At 36.7% G+C, this 15309-nt stretch overlaps 1 long non-coding RNA gene across 1 annotated transcript; it reads left to right on the plus strand.

Annotated features, from left to right (window-relative positions):
- The first annotated feature begins 7116 nt into the window (after positions 1 to 7116).
- Positions 7117 to 7590, plus strand: LOC112948022. Its single transcript, XR_003249527.1, has 2 exons — positions 7117 to 7177; positions 7277 to 7590. It is a non-coding gene; the product is annotated as an uncharacterized LOC112948022 (long non-coding RNA).
- Positions 7591 to 15309: the final 7719 nt, after the last annotated feature.

Below are 15309 nucleotides of genomic sequence, written 5' to 3' on the forward strand. Positions count from 1 at the left end.
AAAGAAAAGAAAAGAAAAGAAAAGAAAAGAAAAGGAGGGAAGAAAGGTAGAAGGGAAGGAAAGAAGGAAGGAAGAAAGGAAGGAGAAGAAAGCAGGGAGGAGAGAAGAATGCAGTTTTCACTTGATATGAAAAATTATATGTTAGAGAAATCTTTGCTTGCCGAGGATGATGATCATATACTCTTAAATAACTTCCTGAGAAGCTTGTCATTCCAACAGACATGATTTGTATGAATTATATCAAATTGCATCATATGTAATGACATATCACATAATGTMTGAGATCCAAACCACACATCTCATGTAAGAGGAAGTCTGACATCTGGAACCTACATTATATAGGAAAAGGAGCTAAAGTATATCTTTATCCCACTCATGGAAGCTTGGGGGTGCTACTCCTTTCCYTTCTATATTAGCCAGAGCTATCTAATATCTAAAAGCTCATTTTCATGTCAATCATCTTGCCATAGTGAATAAACACAAAGACCAGAAGGAAGACAATCTTGCAAAAGACTTTCCTACCTGCTCCTCACACGTTCCAGAAAAGAAATCTCAAAAGTGTCCAAACTCAAACTGCAAGCTTTGAGCCAAGTGGCATCTTCTTTGTTGTGAGGAACAGCGCCTGCAGGCAAGCATTGATCCGGTCTGATCAATGATTGGAGACTCTAGGTCCTATATCAATGCAAATAAGACCTCAAGTGGCAAAGGTGTATGTTTGAAGGTTACCCATCTTAGCTGACAAATTGATTGACTGTACGGTGAATCCCAAAGCTTGAGATGACATTGAATAATAGAACATGAGGTAAAGAGATGTGGCTCGAAATATACACAGCACATTTTCTTACTAACTAGAGAGTCTAGTAATACAATTTCACCTTTGATTGGACTGAAGGTCCTAGTTCAAATYCTGCTAGTAATCCACGTCGAGGACTAATATAAATAGGATTGTTTTTATCTAGTCTGAGACTTTTACAATGCAGATATCTATATGTAATTGTCCAGAGAGAAACAGTTATTTTAGATGGTTATTTGTCTTCTCACTTTTTGAAAACTGGTTTAGAATGAGATAAATGATGCTCAGAAGCGCTCATTTCCATCGGCTAAAATGGACTGTAAAGATTAGGTAATAAACCCATCTGCAAATGTCTAACTTAGAGTCTTCGGAACGAATCCTACCTTCTCTATCAAATGAGTCCTATTTGAGGTGACTTTGTCCAAATAAGAGTGAAGTATGTTTTGCTGTTATTAGTTCCACCTACCTTAATTTTACATTATATTAATTTAAAAAGTGAAACAAAACCATTTCTTGAAAAAAAGACTTCTGAATGATATTAGAGTTCTGTTTTGTTGTGATTTTTGTCTTGTATATGTAACATATGTTTGGTGTCTTTAAACACAATTACTTTTGTATAATAAAAGTGTTGATTTGATGATGCGACATTTTCTGCAAGTGTGTTTAAGACAGTTTATGTTTTCATAAGTTGCAATGAAACTCAATTATGTATGTGTAATAAGGCTCTTGATTGTTACACTTCTACTTTCCCATATAATGAAGCCAGCAATTAGAATTTGGTTGCTCTATGGCATAGGAAAACATACTTCTTTTGCAGACAAAAGACCTTAATGAGCATCTTCTTAAAAAAAAAAAWGTTTGGAAAAAAAAAAAGGTCAATAACTCAAACATGTAATCAGATTTCTTAACAAAAAGGATCTGTTTCCTGACAATAACATAACTTCAAGAGACAAACAGTCCATATTACATAAATGTACTTTTTACTGTGGATAGAGAAATGAATAAGAAAACATTTCACCATTAAGGTTATGGCCTTTACATTGTTAAATTATGGCTGCAAAATATGTCTTCTTGACTGCAGGTAACTGCGCACAGCTTGTATGGTAATAAGCCCTAATCACACTTATTAGTGGATGCATCTACATTAGTGTTTTACTTTGCACCAGAAGTGTGCTTCTGAAGCAAATTTCCCAATTGTCCTCATTTACCATGCCTTGCTTTGCATTACATAGCAGTCTTGGAGCATGCAAGCTGTATTCCTTTTATATGAAATTAAACCAGAAGATATATTCCAGGTCAGCAGATGTATTCCAGCTGCTAATGCGAACAGAGTCTGCGGGTTCAAACTATAGCTAGTCCCAAACAGGTATTCCTGAAAGGTAGATGGTGCTGCCATTAAGTGCACCAGCTGTTTTGCTCATACGGAGGCATTTCCTTCATACTGCTCTCCTAGATAATACAAATACAGAATATTTGTAACAGTTGGCAGATGTACAAGGAACCCTCCTCCACAGAGGTTCATTTTTACTTCTTATCCTTTTTAAGGAAAAGATTTAGGTCTGTAAAGTAAAACTGAGTCTGAGTCAACCTGAATCAACCAGTTCCAATAACGAGATTTTCTGGAACAAGAGAGCTAACCTGTGTTCAGATATCGATACTGTGTTAAACATGAACAACCAACGCAAAGCAACTTTCAATCTCTTCTGAACAAGGTTTGGCACAGTCAAAACCAGGCTGAAACAGGAGACCAGTCATCTTGGAGATGGAAGAGATGCAGAATTAGTAGGAAGCGTATGACGTAATCTTAGTTTTCAGAAATTAAATAAACAAACACTGAGCCAATCACCCTAGGACCTTTTAGCATCAAAAAAAGAAATAGGCAATTTAGGCTGTGGTTCATCTGACCAATTTTAGACAATTACTTCAGGATGAGATGGACTGTGACCAAAGAGTTTCTCTTTCTGTCCACTAAAAACAGGGAGTACATATTTTCAGCTCAGATGGAGAAGTCTGCATTTGGCCTTATGAATGACTCCCAAATTGTCCAATCCTCAGCAAACTAGAAGAAATTACATGGATTTCAACTCTGTAGTGCAAGCAAAGGAGCTACAAATTGAAAGCAGATAAGGATCTGCTGCGAAGAATGAAGGCAACATGAGTGAGTGGCACATCTTCCCTTGGTTTTAATGGAACCAATGTTTTACTATTGAACTTAGCACAGAAATCAGCAGTAAAATGCTGGTAATGCACATCATTGGAATGTTAGAATCACACACAGCAGTCGATGCCAGTTCAAGCAACCCTAGAGCAACAGGATCTCAAGTATTATAGATAGTCATTTGTGTCCATTCACAACTGTTAGCAATGGCTGAGCATCCTTTGGGTGAAATTCTTGTGTCAGAAACATGTCTTAAATGGTTTTTGCTTTTTGAAAGCGAAAAGAAAAGAAAAGAAAAGAAAAGAAAAGAAAAGAAAAGAAAAGAAAAGAAAAGAAAAGAAAAGAAAAGAAAAGAAAAGAAAAGAAAAGANAGAAAAGAAAAGAAAAGAAAAGAAAAGAAAAGAAAAGAAAAGAAAAGAAAAGAAAAGAAAAGAAAAGAAAAGAAAAGAAAAGAAAAGAAAAGAAAGCAAAAGAAAAAAGATGTATTATTGCTGATATAAGGTTTGTTTGATTGTTTTAATATCCGTATGTTGAAGGCAAAACTGCTGAAATTATTCTATTGTAAACAAATTTCACTACAGCTTAATTTGTCTTTGAAATACAGCATTTTCTTAGAGCTTAATAAAAAGACCAATAAAAGTATCCCCCAGATTAGGGCTGTCTTTGGGGCTTTTTTAAGTCTGTGAAATGCAAATGACTTCTAAATCCTGAATTAACTGGTTTTAAATAATCTCCCTATATTTAAGCAGTTTTATTATTGTGCTTGCACTTTATAATGGTCTAAGAAAAACAAGATTTATTAGTGATCTTATTTTTTCTCAAAACTAAACATTGTTAAACATGATCCTTTTCTGAAAAAGCCAAGCTCTTAATTCTTTCAGATTGTCCTACAATGCTTTGCATGGTCCTCCAGAGGCGGAGTGTGGAATTCTAGTCTATTCCCTTTGTGCTTATTAAAAGACCATAAGTAGTATAAAGGAGAACCAAACATCCACTAATCATGAYGTACTTGTTCTTCCATTCTAGGCCTTGTGAGCATGCAAGTGAGGTTACCCTGAGTACCACATTGCAGTACTTGATATCATGATAGAAAAGTGGAGGAGTGGGTGGGTTTTTTTGCACCAGAGAGTCTTGGCAGTAAGCAGCAGCCCTCTGGATTTTCCCTATTATAAAACGTGAYTAGATCATAGCCTTCAAGAAATGTCTAGGCTAGTCACCTCAGCACAGCATAGCCATGAATCTCCTGGATTTCCTGTGTGAAAGCATGTGCTGGATCCTGGAGAGATGTCTGGGCTGTTATTACTTGAGCTGACCAGATAAGCCTGTTTGTGTCTGCATGTGTGCAGCAACTGACCTGCCATATGGCAGTGTCATCACAGCCTTTAACAGGTGTTCAGGCCTGACTAAATTTAATTTGAGTCCAATCCAAAGTATATTTTGGAAGCATAAGCATGTGTTAAACTGTTTGGTCCCTTCCCACATATCCACACACACAAAGAGCACTCTTTTCTTCTCCATGGCTTTGATATGACTAGCACAGACCATTACACGCTAGTCTTAAACACATTTTTTGTCTACTCCTTCCTGGATAAATGCAAGAATCGTCACATATATTGTAGCTGTTGTTGTTTTGTTCCTCCTGCTTCATCTTGCATGTTTTTTTTTTTCTCCCTGCCATCTGGGTTTCCACAATTAGAGATAGGATTCATCTCAACTAACCTTCTCTGTCGGAAAGGTGAACAGTGTAAAATAATCACCTAGGGTCTCCCAGCAGTCAATAGAGAAAACAGACAACTCCAAATAGTGATTTGTCCCAACTTAACCCAGATGTCTGACACACGCAAGACAAATCAGTCTGGGAGGGTGCCCCATTTCTCTCCACTGAATATAGAGCCCAGCAATCTGGCTTAGGCCAAATCTAGCTTTTAGAAAACTAAAGGTAGGTGAGATAAATCCTGTCCTYAGCATTTTATGATACTACTGAATATTCTTTGTACTCCAGAGTAGAGCACTTACGTGAAAAGTACTACTTACRTCAAGACAGTTCTGAAGAGGAAATATAACATGCCAAATAGAAAAAGAAATGGAATAGTAAATACAGAGATTTAGAATTAAATTGCAAGATTAATTATCAATGACTGCAACATTATCTGTTAGGTTCAGCAATACAATTACACAGCTGCAGATTAATACAGTTAAATACTTTACACCTGGAAACAGACACGCTTTTTGTCAGCTTACAGAAAAATTCCATTTTCCATTTCCTTGCACTTGTCCAATTAGATATATAATGATAGTAACATACAGTATAAATTCTGTATGCAGATTCTTATTAAAGAAACATCTTAACAATATATTTTAAAGAAATTGCATACACACTTTTAAAAGTAATATTTTAGAAAGACAGTTTGAGGTTAGGTCACATTAAAAAATAATTATACTTCTTCATACTGGAAGGGACATGGTCAAACAAGAATTAATATGAAAAATTATTCATTGTTAAAATTGCTGTGTATTTCTGAGAAACAGCTTCTGAGGTACTGTAATAATAAATTACTGTCCAAAAGAGTATCTACTTTAGAAATCGCCTTCTTAATGTACAATACATGAATGCTAAGAACATTCTTGAAATTGTACACACATTATGCTAAAAGGATATTATTAAGTTGCAAATTTAAGTACTCAAAAATTAGTACTCCAAAATGTGTCTGAGCAACCAGGATTCAGCCCCCTTGTGGGGACTCAGAAAGCTAATGTTTAATTACATGTTCAGATAAATTATTTTCTACAAAGTCTATCAACACTGTTGCATACCTAAGTAGTAGAAAAGTGGATTCAGGAGAACAATGAAAACAAATGCTTGTTTTTAAAAAGTATTTAATTGCCAGCAAATTCAGTGGTTGTTTATTACTCGGGGGAAAAAAAGAAAAAAAAAAGCCTAAAACATTTTCCAATATGAAATTCTTCCAATATGAACTATGCACTCCTGAAATATCAGTATATAACCTCATCAATTAGGTGATAAGCAACACAGCTGGTCAAAACATTACTAACMATTTTCCCCTAATATAAGAAATTTTCCTTTATATTAAAGGGAACCTATGTTTTTATTTTGCTTTGTTTAAGGAGATCACAGTTGGTTTKTATTCTTTCTGAACAGTTTTCACTGCAAAACTAGTTCTAACCCATTCCAATGAAGGCTGATATCAGTTGTTTGCTTARAGAAATCAGTTTAAAGTAGAGTACTATTCTCCTCACCCATTTTATATATTTACATGATATAAATGTGATTCTTTCTCTCCACTAATTTCAAAGGAGTTCTGAACTGACCACCCCATATGTAAACACYTCAGTTTGGCTAGATGAAATACACCCTCTAGCCAAACTCTCATAAAATTGTGATGTGGCTCTTTGATTCATTAATGGCCATAAAGGGCTCAATGAAGTGAGACAGGAGATAAAAAAAATCTACAATGCGGGATGTTTCCAAAATTGATAACCAGCCTGAGAAAGACTTAAAAATTTTTCTTAAGGTATAAAACACAACAGCTGAGGAAAGCTTTCATATATTGAAATATTTTACTTTTTTGGTGTGTCCTTCCTAAAATGTACATATAAATGGCTCCCTTCTCCCCTCTAAAATAGTGTAAAATTCCTCCCAATCCTCTATATGCACAATGACCAGTGAGGCACTTCAGAAATTGAATAATTATATCCTCAAATAAATAAACTTCCAAATATTACATCAGTTGCACCATTAAGTAAAGGCCAAATACTCATTCAGGAATCATTCCAGATTAGAAAGCACCATGGCATATGTGTTTTCTCTCTTCATCCATTATCCTCCATCACAAACAAGCTCTTTCATTTCCTGAGCCTTAATTTTCAAGTCTTAACAGTGTTTTGAAATATGTCTCTGTGTGTGTATGTTTTATAGAGTTTATACAGTCAGTTTAGGGGGTTCTGAGTTTGTATCCGAGTCATTCTAGGAACATGGTTGCTCCTCAAGTATTCCAGCAAAGTGTGCACATGTGTGCCTCATAGCCACTGACTTCTTCAATGAAAACTAAGCTCAGGTGCCAGGTCTTACTGAAACTGGTGGCTCTGAAGCACATGCCTGAATGTTTGGTGAACCAGTTTCTCACATTTTACAGTCATCCTTGGAAGATATAAAACCCTTCCCCATAGGTGTTATATATTCCATACTTTAGACACTCTGGGAATTAGTAAGTTCATCAAGTCTGCATCTTGTGTCTGGCTTATAGTTTGCTTGACAAGCTGTGCCTCTGCTCTTACCTACTTTGCTCTTCATCTTGACTCCACAGATGCCCATCAGTGAATTGGATCAGATTTGCTTTGAACTTCATCCAACTCTATGACCTGGAACATTTAGACTGATGTGATCTCCCAGATTAATACGTTAGATAGTTAGAACTTTCCATTTCTAGAATTGCCTAGTTATAAAATGGTAATTCATCATGGGAATCAGGCAGAAGGAAAAAGGACATTTCACTTCTCCAAGTGCTATTAAACTCCTGTGAAACGGATCTGTCAGCTCCTGAGACTATGTTTCCTTCAGATATCTGCCAAGCTGGGACAAGTGAACTTAGACCACACGTACATTTCTTCTTTGACCCTGTGAGCTATAAAATGTGACATACAATGAGAATATTGAGCTTACAAAGTCCTGTGAGGGCCTGCTTGCATGTGCATGGACAATCTTTTGTGTCTAAACACTGCTGTGTATGTCCATGTACACATCTGTGCATGTCCATATTTCAGTCCTCCATAGCACCTGCCTTCATGAATTTTTTTAATTAATATCTTATTTTCAAGAGCATTAAATTTATTGAAAAGAATTGCTAAAGAAGAAAGCTGGAATAACAGTACTGAGAACACTAAGACCTGAAATTACCTTGTCTTGCTTAAGGACATAGTGGCCGCAGGGAGCATTATTTTATAATTATTTCAGACTAATGTTAATGTTTAAAAGCTAGTATTTTAATGAAAATGTTTGATCCTGATGAAGCACAGAAATTGGTTGTGGCTTTTAAGTTGTGTTGTTCAAACACCTCACATACAGACAGTAGATGGGCAGCATAATCCTCTTTGGGGCTTCAGGTACAAAACAAATCATTATAGCTTTCCTATGTATGCCAAGGTTAAATAAACACCTGTAATGCTCAATAACTTCAGTTCCTCCATACACTGTATTAGTGGCAGTTTCCCTTAGGATTGGACTAAGCATATAAGCATAAGGAAAATGTAGACTTGATTTCAGAATTCCCTTGCCTAGTGGATAGAGGTAAAGATAATAACAGTAACAGGGTGACACAAGCTAGAAAAACTAATACAAGGCCACCAAAGGACCTGAATGCACCTTCTGGGTCCTAGTCTTTCTGAAAGGACTAGATACAGATCAGTAACAAGTGACAAATAAAAACTGACATGTATTACTGAAGGTGGTCTGGTGAGTCTTATCACACAGGTATGAAAGTTTGTGACAGGGCAAGGACAATACAGTTCACTGGATTTGATCCTGACTTCTAGCTGCTCTTCACTTCCATCACATAATCAGTCCCCCTCCCTGAACTCTTTCCCTGTCCTTTTGATTCATTCGATTTATGTAGTAAATAAAAAAAATCTCCAGGATAGTGGTTTCTTCTTACAGTGCAGGAACATGTTCACTTTCCAGCCATTACAAACAGGTCAGACAAATCACAGAAATCAGTTGATATCTATTGAATACTGCTTGTATGCCTTTTTTGTTATACAAGGACTGATAACATCTATTTTTACAATTTTCTTTCTCTTACCACATCTGCAGACYCTCCATAGCATAATTGAGATACACAGTCCAACAGCAGCTGTCTGATTAGAAAGACTGTAAAAATATTATCAGGACTTATATGGCCTGCCTTGACTGCCCCTTCACCCACCCAAATCAATACCAAGCTTACTGTTGATTTCCAGGAATCACCATATCAGCTAAAGACCTGCTGCTTTTTGTCTTTGTATTCAATAGGAACACATTCTTTCCATTTACACCTTTTAGCCACTTTTAGCCATTTGTAACACCTGCACCATTCTGCCCTATGGATTCCTCTCTTTTGAGGCTGGTGGAATTCCTCTAACATGAATATTGATATTTTGCACAGCACAGGTGAAGGATTTCTACTTAGAACTTTGTATGTGAAGGCCATATTTTTTACTGAAACAAGATAATTTGGGGAATGGCACAAAAGAACACTTTTACATGAGAAGAAATTAAATCTCAGTATCCTCCTTATCTCTRCATTGCCTATCACAGGAGGATCCCTATGGGGGTAAGCAAGTAGTAGCAATGAAATCCAGTATACAGAGAAACTAATATGATATAGAGATAGAATCACAACAAAATTGTTGTACCAGATGTTAAGCATAGAAGAGATATAGCTCCAGTGACTTCATTAAAATCATAATCATTTACATCACCTAAAGGTCCAGTCTCCCCCAGGGAGACTGACCTATTTATTGTCCAATGGTGTCTCCTCTGTCTCCTTCTCTATCTCAGCCTGCAAAGATCAGGCTGCACAGTTTATCTGCTCCTTTTTATTTACCTTGGTTCTAGTAGTGTTGCCTAATTTAATGATCAAGTTGTTAAATTTTCCTGATTGGGCTGTATCTTCCCCTGATTTAGTGACGCCCTTCTTGAGTGCAGTTGTTGCACACTTTGCTGATTGAGATGCATAATTTAATTTAATAAATGGAGAGAGTTTACTATCATTTTTGCATATTTTATTATTAGGGAAGGAAGATTCATATTTTTCAGCTCCAGTTTATTCACTCCCCTTATTTATTTATTTTTGGCAAAACCAGCTGCACAGACAACGCTTGTTCAGCTGCAAAACTCCGCTGACCAAGCTGTACAATTCAGGCATTGAACTTTTGAATCTTTTCCTTATTAAGGTGCATATTTTAGCAGTAGAAATTCCAGATGCTTTTTGCTTCAGCAGCCTGAGCTTATATGCTAAACAGTAGACAAATCTGTTGGGGATATCATTTGTTTTAAGACCACTAAAGTGCATTTTCTATAGTTTCAGCTATGTTTTTAGATTCTTTGATAAAGCAAATAAAGATGCAATCAGTTTCTTTGTAAATCTTGCTACTTTGCATATAGTAAGTGGCACAAGCTTTCCATAACCAGCAGCTTCAATCTTTGGAGAAGCGTTTTTCCCACTATTTGAAAGAAAACCTAAGCATTTTGCTATCTTAGATTCTGAAGACACAGCAGGTTGGAAATACTGTAATTCCTGCTCAGTTTATTTTGCATAATATATTGGGGAAAAACAAGCTTGAAACTGGACTGGCAAGCACAGAATGTAATAGCTATATAAACAGTGATAATAGGCGGCTCAATCAGCAAAGAATGCAGCATGATTATGTATAAAATTTCATCCACTAAAGTTCAYAGCGTGATCAGGAAAGGAGGCAGCCAATCAACGGAGCATAGAGCTCTACTGGGAATGAATATGTTTTGAAAACTCAGCTACCCAGAATATTCAAAGGGATCAGCAAAGTTCTGAAAGGGGCATTTGAAGATAATAATGGGCATGTCATTATTAATGAGTACAATGGCAGCCCCTGAGCATATCTCTGTGGTCCTGTTTCCAGCAGCACGTTCAAAGGAATTTAGCTTTCACCTTCCTAGGAATAAGAGTTAATGTTGTGCACGTCATTCATGGTGAGAGTCCTTGGCAGGGCTAGTATGAAAATCTATTATTGTTGCATGCTGAAGAATCTACTTCATTACATCCCTACTGTGCTTTTCCGTCATTCGTGTCTGCAAAGGCTGCCATCTTGACCAGCACCCTGAGAATCAAGTGGAGAACTAAAAAAAGAGAACACGAGTACTAAAATTTCCCCTATAAAGCAATAACAAGTTCATTATCCTTGGGGAAAGGGCACTTAGGAAAATTTGTAGTGGTTACCTGTATGTTAAGCAAGATATATCAGTCCCACTAAATGCTCTAATTTCTGTCTGGCTCATACCACACRTTTCTCACAGTATCTATTTGCTCAAAATTTCCATTTGCGTCTTTCTAAGCTATTGTGTATGCAGTTTGTTCAGTATTAGTGCCCAGTTCATCTAGAGATGAAATGCAGAAACGACCAGACACTATATCAGCTGGAATACCTAATCCAGTCTCCTAAGAAATAGAAAGAGTCCAGCAATTCATGACATATATGCCACTGACTTATTAGGGAAATCAGGACTTTAAGGTATCTTAGGGATGATTTTTTTTTTTTTTTTTTTGGTAACTTTCCAAGACTTCCCTAACCTTTCATCCTCTTTTTTATGTAAAAAGCAAGAGCCTCAAAATAATCTAGAAGAAAACTTTTATATCCTCTAGATGCTAGAAGCTAGCAGAAAAGCTAAGTTTCATTTATTGATGTGATAACTATTTAGCCTGAAGATAAACTATACTTTCTGATTGACTCCAAAGAAGGTTCTTCCCAAGGTAGTTTTTGTCCAGCAAGGAGTTCTGCCGGATTGAGACTGGCTCTCACTGTTCTCAAAGCAGTCTGTCTAGGCTTGCCATTGAACTCATATAGTTCCATAGCAATAGCTCAACGTATCCACTATTATCATCAAACATCTCTTTCAGAACTTTGTTGACATTGCTGAATATTCTGGGTAGCTGAGTTTTCAAAACATATTGATTGCACGGTGTAGGGTGATGCAGAGCTATGTGAGGATGTGTTTACATTAGCAAGCAGCGTGATGAAATTTGAACAGCTACACAAACAACTGTTGCTGAGGTCCCAGTATCCACACAATATTCCTTTCAGTTTTGGGGTGTTTTTTTATTCATCCTAGCTCTAATCTGGTCCATGAATACCACCTCCTGCAACCCACTAGCTATGTTACTAAAGGAACAGCTCTGGGGCTAATTTCATCCAGAAAGAACACTGCTCACACACTCCGGAATCACCCTGTGATGACAGTAAAAGTGCACTAATTGAGACTAATCCAGAAAGTCATTTCAATCATGCATTCCTGATCCAAGCTATGTGAAGGCACACAAACCATGCTTCAGGTTTTKCATTCAGCAAGAACATGGAACACTCCATCTCTTCAGCATGCAGGCATTGTATTGTAGGGGAGAGAGAAAAGAAAGGTAGAAAAGGAATGAAAAATATAAATAATGGAAAAGTTTATATAAAGGAATGTGAATTGTTCTCWGAAAAAATAAGTTATAAAGTACATGTTATTTCACAGACGTTTTCAGTACCACCCCCAAGTTATCCGTAAACTGACACTGAAAACATTTGGTTCTCATGTAGGCAGCACCAAAGAAGTCCAACACTTACTGTACTAACAGCCTGTTATGCATCACAAGATATTAAGCCCAAGGCAAGAATTACTGGCTAAAATTCCATGACCAGTGCTATGGAAGGGGTCAGAGCACATAATCATAATGTTCCCTTCCGGCCTTAAAATCTATTAATGCAAGGATTTTGTTCTACTGGGCATTGAGCACAATTTGCTACAACAAAAAAAAATGAATTCAATTCACCGTAGTCACATAGAAAAGCAGTTGTTTTCAAGATTACACTTAGAAGAATTTTGCACAGAGTATCAGATGTATTCACATATCAAAGGGAGGACCAGGACTCTCCTAATTTATTTTTGGATCAACCTGCTTTCCTAAGGTCTCTGTCCAATTCTAGTAACTTAAAAGGCTTGATATTTTAGAAACAAGACATATGTTAAAGTAAATAAAAACAGATGGAACTTTTTAGGTTGCTTTATTAATATTATCATTATTCAGGATGGCTGAAAGACACAATAAAACTTGACACTTCCTTCATCCCATCCTATTTTAATATTTCTGCATGTGTTTGACTTAGAACTGAAAAACAGTCTTATTTAAAAATTATCACCATACAATATTAATAAAACATATGCTAAATGGATTAAGAACTGGCCAACTGTCCGATCTCAAAATGCAGTACTTAATGTTGTATCATCCTGGAATGTAGGAGGGGACTATTTCTAATGGGGCTTGGTAATTGGCCCGGCCTTATTCAATATTTTAATCAATGATCTGGAAGTACATAAGAAATCACTACTGCTAAAATCTGCAGATGGCACAGAGTTTGGCAGGCTGGTAAATATTGATGAGGAGAGGGAAATCATCTGGCTGTCTCAATAAAAGTTGTCCATATAAAAATAAGATTTGCAGCAAATATCAAGGTCATACCTCATAGAATCATAGAATCATAGAATGCCGAARGTTGGAAGGGACCTCAGAGGTCATCGAGTCCAACCCCCCTGCTCACGCAGGGTCACCTAGAGCACATGGCACAGGGCTGCATCCAAGCGGGTTTTAAAGATCTCCAAAGAAGGAGACTCCACAACCTCTCTGGGCAGCCTGTTCCAGTGCTTTGTCACCCGCACGGTGAAGAAATGCTTCCTTAAGTTCCTGTGGAACTTCCGATGCTTCAGTTTGAAGCCATTTCCTCTAGTCCTATCCCTGCCCACCACTGTAAAGAGGCCGCCCCCTTCCTCCTCACTGCCTCCCTCAAAGAAAAGGGAGTGATGCTATTCCATCTTCAGAAAGAAGGCACTGAAGGCTTTTGAAAACCAGGAACTCCTCGTGAAATCTTTTTTTTTTTTCATATATACTTTTGTCTTATGCATATGCATGCATATCTTCTATGTCCTAACTCTGGAATACTTAGAGAGGTTGAGGAGATGATGGTTCATTTTGTATATGGCACTGGTAAGATTACTAGTAGAATTGTGTCATGATGACTCTGAGAAATGAAAGCGCTGATATAAAACTGCAGAAATAAAAAGTCTCAAAAATGATCATAAGCATTTGAAAAATGCATATAATGAAGATTTAAAAGAACTCAATCCACTTGATTTTCTGAAATGAATACCAATAGCTGACTTGATTAGAACTTAGGACAGGGTAGGATATCTACACCCATCTAATCCAATGCAATGGAACTGAACAAGTACAAATAAATGGCAGACATATTCAAACTGGCAAGCACCTTCAAATTTAGAGGAAAGCACAACCTTTTAATAGTAGAGGTCAAAAACTATTGAAACAAATTACCTAAGTAGTAGTTTCCTCATGTTTGATGTCTTCTAAGGTAGTATGAACGCCGTTTGGAAAGGTATCTAATCAAATACATTGAATACAATCAAATACATTGAAGCTGAGTAACTCGGTGACATTTAATAAGTTGTGATACGCAACTTTCCACAAGTAAGAGTAAATGCAAGTGTCCCTTCTGGTCTTATTATCTCTTCATGTATTATTTCAGATTACAATGGACTTCCCGCAGGATTATTGGCAAGTATCTTACTCTCCTTTTAGTGGCAGAAGGACACACTGCAGACTAACTTTAAAAATAATAATAACAATAAAAGAAATCTAAGTCCTTTTGTTTCTACTCCCCAGCCCCCATCCTTCACAGCCATAATGGGATACATCTAGGTGTGTGTTACCACAAGATAACTCTCATCTTGGGTCACCAAAGGCACTCCTCTTTGCCTTGTGTTTCACACTTCCCCCAAGGTATGTGTTATCTCAGCATAACACACACCTTGTCATGTCTTATTTCTCAGCTGCAAAAGAGACCTAGAAAATAAAAAAAATAAGTTACCAAACAGTATGGGAGGAAATGAAGGGTATTTTTCCCCCAGCGTTTCTCTTTGTGTCTGTGTATGCATGTGTGTGTGTGTGTATGTGTGCATGTTTGTTTGTGCTGTATGTCTTTGGACTTCTTCAGGGAAGAGGAAGGGAGAAAGAAAGGCTTGCAAGACAGAGAGAATTAAGAAGTGAAAGAAATACAAAGATAAAAAAAAAATAAGGCATTGCAACAGCAGCACAGTTTCGTTACATAACAACATAGGTTTGGGATAATAGGTTCTGATGAAAGGGTCCCAAGAAAAATACAAATGCATTTGCACATACACACAAACTAACAGAAATGAAAGATAACAAACAATACATAAAAAAAAAAAAAAAAAGAAACAAAAAATAAAAACAGAGTGAGGAGAACTGGTACGTATTTACAAAAGCAAACAAAAACAAAGCCGTGCATACAGGGAAACCTGTAGGATCTGGGAAAAGTATGATTACAAAATGCAAGGAAAGAACACTGGTGTCATATATTCAAGCAATACCTACTTTTCCCCTCCTTTTGTATATTATATTTTGACTAAATCAGTAAGGTATATATAGATGTACACATTGCAGTAACAAATTAATTTACATGGATAAAGAAATGAAGGCCAGATATGTACCTGCAGTTCATTTCTGCAAATACCATGCTTCTTAAACAAYCAGATAGA

Source organism: Nothoprocta perdicaria, unplaced genomic scaffold (genome assembly GCF_003342845.1).
Source record: "Nothoprocta perdicaria isolate Ctin4 unplaced genomic scaffold, notPer1 scaffold_10, whole genome shotgun sequence".
Taxonomy (NCBI): Eukaryota; Metazoa; Chordata; class Aves; order Tinamiformes; family Tinamidae; genus Nothoprocta; species Nothoprocta perdicaria.